Source organism: Rhincodon typus, chromosome 21 (assembly GCF_021869965.1).
Source record: "Rhincodon typus isolate 14 chromosome 21, sRhiTyp1.1, whole genome shotgun sequence".
Classification (NCBI taxonomy): domain Eukaryota; kingdom Metazoa; phylum Chordata; class Chondrichthyes; order Orectolobiformes; family Rhincodontidae; genus Rhincodon; species Rhincodon typus.
Window position 1 is genome coordinate 45,507,259 of NC_063352.1, and position 5,049 is coordinate 45,512,307.

At 42.9% G+C, this 5,049-nt stretch overlaps 1 long non-coding RNA gene across 2 annotated transcripts in view; it reads right to left on the reverse strand.

Annotated features, from left to right (window-relative positions):
- Positions 1–5,049, reverse strand: part of LOC125485661 — a 36,230-nt gene that overhangs the window by 30,449 nt on the left and 732 nt on the right. The window lies entirely within an intron of this gene.

Here is a 5,049-nt window from a genome sequence, read left to right on the forward strand (position 1 = left end):
GCTGTGTTCATCCAGCTCTACACCTTGCTATCTCAGATTCTCCAACATCTGCAGTTCCTACTATCTCAGGAAATGAAGGATCACAGTCTCTCTCTCTCACACTCTCTCACACACACACACACACACACAGACACACACACTCTACTGGCACTGGGGACAGCATTCTGTTTACCAGTGGCCACCAGGTAAACCTAGTTTACAGATTCTGTCATGATCCCATGTGATAGCACTACTGGAAATGTCAGGTCCCATATTGAGACCCAGAATGATAGATTGTAAGCTATTTTTTATGTTTACCATGGAGGTCAGTGATCGAACAGATTTGCAAGATCCTGCCAATGTACTTTTGATGAAAGAAGATAGAAGCTTGTTGCGCAAAAGAAAAAAATGCAAACTCTTTTACACTGTACAAGTACAATTTGAAACAAACTTATTACAGTTATCAGAAAAATTCAACCATTAACAACAACCTTACAGATACTCCAATCTTAGTGAAGAGTTAACCCTTTTGTTATTCTAAAGCTCCCAGTTCTGGTGGAGCTATACTCATTATTTTTTCAGAAAATGTCAAAATTCCTTTGAAGCTACTTTCTTCAGTTTAATGTCTCTTCTTGGGACATTTAAACAAACTGTTAATTCAGCTCACTTATTGCTTAACACAGGTTCCTTAACTTCATGTCTTTCTCTCTGACACCACTGCAGCCTCCTCATTCTAGTCTCTTTCAGGACTATTTCTCCCATCTGTTTGACCTGCTGGTGTTAATGATCTATTCACTGAGAATTGTTTTGTTTTGTCTGAATAAAGTTATTCCTGCCTGAACAAACCTGTTTCTGCTACACCACCCCGTCTCTCTGGGTAGTAGAGCCAAAGCCAGCAATTGGCTGGCTGTTCATGTATCTAAATTGGCATGAGTTCTTGGAAGTGTTTTCTCAACTCACTGTTCAAAATGACTTTCTGGCCTCTTAAGCTCCCAAATAATAAGGAGAATGTTATTACGGATCTTTACTGCAATTCAAAAACGCTTACATCTTAGGGAGATAGTCAACCGAACATTCTCCAATTCCATTGAGACATTGCTGTCTATACATCACATCAGTCAAAAGGACATTTTCAGACTGTTGCCTAGAATATTCCAACCTTCTTCTCATGTTTCCCCATTGAATACACAAATGGGACTAGACATCACATAGACAGAGACGCCACGAAGACGATCCACAGCTGCTGTTTTCTACAGGGTGAACTGCAAAGAGGTGAAACTAACTTGAATGTTGATGCAGAAGCTGCTGCTGCATTCCATCATTTGGGGAAGGTTGCACCTAACTTACATACCTGTGTGATAATCAGAGACTTTGTGGCGATTTTTGAAATCGTGTTTATATGATTTAGATCCTTTGATGTGGTCACAATGCACTTTTAACTGGAAATGTGTTGTTCAGTGTACCATGAGCACAAGAAAACATCTTGGTAAAGGAGCTGAAGGTCTCGTGATATGTAGCTACCCAGAGGCTCATTAAACAGTTAGTTCTCACTTAAAATGCCTGCAACGCTTGCTAAAGAACCTGAAAATAGCTTTTCGGTGGCTAGAGCTTGTCTTAATCCCATCCCCCAGCAGTAAATGCTGTTTGTGTGCCAGAATAGCACTGATGTTGACTGAAGGGGATATACTTGTTGCTGAAACTGTGAAGTGGATGTCGGAAATAATTTGAGAGATATCCAGGACATCTAACGAGACATCACAAAGGCTCAAGCAATGTTAATCTCTCGAAACCTCTGCTCCTCTACGTTATTAGACACTTTATAAACTAATACATACTATCACAGTGAAAGACAAACAAAATTTTAAAAAATAAAAAATGACAACATATTTAGCAGAATTACACTCTGTAATTACATTACATTTTACTCCTCCTTTCTCGTGCATGTTAGTGTTCCAAACATCATCTAGGGTTTCTACTAGTTTCATAAATTTTACTCCTTTCTGCATTAAACAATCATCTGGTTGACGGCTACTTTGCACCCATTTCAATCTAGAGTTTTCTCCATTCTCCAGCATCTGTTTGAAACTGCAAATCAATTCTCAGTCTTTGTTCAGTCAAGCATTTTGTTGAATGTACATTATTCCAAAGTGATTTATTATCAGTGCAGCACTCCATGGGTATTGTTGTTGAATACTTTATATGGAATTTCTTCCAATAATTTTACTAAGAAAATCTCCCTATGTATCACCTCAACAAGAGTAATAATTTCTGCCATGAAGGTGTTTGTCTTAAACTACTCCTCTTATCTTTTTTAGCTTCCCAAGTTCAAGGGAAAAATCTACCTCACAAAACAAAAATCTGCTTGCATTTGACAGCGCATCATACAGTCTTGCATAAGGCATATCACTGAAATTAAGTTTCCTGCTCCTCCTGGCACTTCTCAATGATGGAAATTTCAAAACACAATGCTCTATTTTTAATTTCTTCAACATTTTGTTTATCCAAACAATGTATTCTTCCTGGGGATTTTTCATAGTCGTACTTACCTCTAAGATTTCATTACTCGGACCTGGCCTTGTTTGGGTACTGAGACAGTGCCAGGGATGGAAAAGTGGTTAGCAATGCTCACAGCGCCAAGGACCCAGGTTTGATTCCAGTCAACCAGCTGTTTGTGATTTGCTCATTTTTTTCCCGAATTAGGCCGGTGGACCAATTGGATCGGTTCACTGGGCGGTCAGGTGATTCTTGGAATCAGGTTCAGGATTGGTTTGTGGTGGTCACCTGATTGGCTCAGGTGAGTGTGAGTGACTGACTGGTGTATGAGGGTGAGAGTTGCCCCAGAGTTGGACTCGTCCCTGTGTGACTCAGCCAGGTAAATACTGCTTCTGGTCCAGCGTGAAAATCATTCAAACAGTGTCTTGGGGAGAAGGGGAATTCCCATTGGAAGTTCAAATTTCCAGGCCAATTCTCACTTTGTTCTGAAGAAGGGTCTAGGCCCGAAACATCAGCCTTCCTGCTCCTCTGATGCTGCTTGGCCTGCTGTGTTCATCCAGTTCTGCACCTTGTTATCTCACTTTGTTCAGTCTGATGGGACATCTGTGGGATCTGGACATGTATCTTCAACCATGCTACCAGCTGAAGATTTAGCTGGACAAATTCACTCCACAAAGTCCCAGGAAATCTTTGGAAGATCAACCAATCGAGTGCCCTTGTACAAAACCAATCAGCAATGCCCTTTTTTGATGGCAAAATGCAATATATACGATCCCACAATACATGATGAGGGTCTTCAAATTTTGCAGAAATGTCCTCATGAGACCAGCTCAATGTATTAACATGTATGTGCCAAAGCCCCAATTGTGGAGACAGGCCTAGCTTCCAACAGCATGTTGCATATGTATATATTGGATCCATATGATTGTGACAGAGTCATATAATACAGAAACAGACCCTTCGGTCCAACAGTTCATGCCGAATGTAATCCCAAACTAAATTAGTTCCACCTGCCTGGCTTGGCCCACATCCCTCCAAATCTTTCTTATTCATGTACTTATCTAAATATCTTTTAAATCTTGTAACTGTACCCACATCCATCACTTCCTCTGGAAGTTCATTGCACACATGAACTACTCTGTAGTTCTACACTACTGTGTAAATAAAAAATATGCTCCTCATGTCTTTTTAAAATCTTTATCATAGAAGACCTGCAGTGTGGGGGCAGGACCTTTGGCCCAACAAGTCCACAATGACTCTCGGAGAATCCCACCCAGACCATCCCCCTATAACCCACCTAATCTATGCATCCCTGAACACTGGGTAATTTAGCATGGCCAATCCACCCTAACCTGCACAATTTTGGACTGTGGGGGAATCCAGAGCACCTGGAGGAAACCCACGCAGACACGGGGAGAATGTGCAAGCTCCACACAGACAGTCACCTGAGGGTGGAATTGAGCCTGGGTCCCTGGCACTGTGAGGCAGCAGCACTAACCACTGAGCCATTGTGGCCCCCCCCCCCAAAAAAATATAAAAGACTTGAAATCCCCCTAGGGATAAAACACCAGCATTTCACCTTATCTATACCCCCAAAATCTTAGGAACCTCTATAAGGTCACCCCTCAACTTCTATGCTCCGGTGAAAAAAGTCCCGGACTACTCAGTGTCTCCCTATAATTCAAACCCTCCGTCCCCGGCAACATCCTGGTAAAAACCGAAAGAACTGCGGATGCTGTAGATCAGGAACAAGAACAGAAAATGTTGGAAAAGCTCAGCAGGTCTGGCAGCATCTGTGAAGAAAAAAGTCAGAGTTAATGTTTCGGGTCCGGTGACCTTTCCTCAGAACTGGGATTTTCTTCACAGTTGCTGCCAGATCCTGCTGAGCATTTCCAGCAACTTGTTTTTGTTAACATCCTGGTAAATCTGTTCTCAACTATCACCGGTTTAATAACATTATTCCTGTAACAGGGTGACCAGAAATGCCTTAGCTCCATTTCAGTAGCAGTGTGAAGTGGAATGGTTGCTGTCGAGGAAGGGACATGGTAAAGAGTACCTGCTGTGCCCCTGGATGCTGACTGATGTAATAAAACATAAGGAATAGCAGGTCACCAGGTGGTGGAATGCTCAAAGGAAGGTTTTGGTGTCTGGGTAGAACATGCACACAGACATTCTGGTGATTCACAAACCTAGACAGTAGCCAGCCAAAGGAAGCTAGACTTTTATGATTCACTTAATCCTCGCCAACGCACTGGAACCAAAAGTCGACACTGTTTTACTCATTGCTCTCCTCAGTGACATGCTTACCCCTCCCCTCAACACTCCCTTCCCACCCCCTCACTTACCCATTCACCCCTCCCCTCAACACTCCCTTACCACCCCCTCACTTACCCATTCACCCCTCCCCTCAACACTCCCTTCCCACCCACCTCACTTACCCATTCACCCCTCCCCTCACCACTTCCTTACCACCCCCTCACTTACCCATTCGCCCCTTCCCTCACCATTCCCTTACCACCCCCTCACTTAGCCATTTACCCCTCCCTCACCACTCCCTTACCCCTCCCCTCACTTACC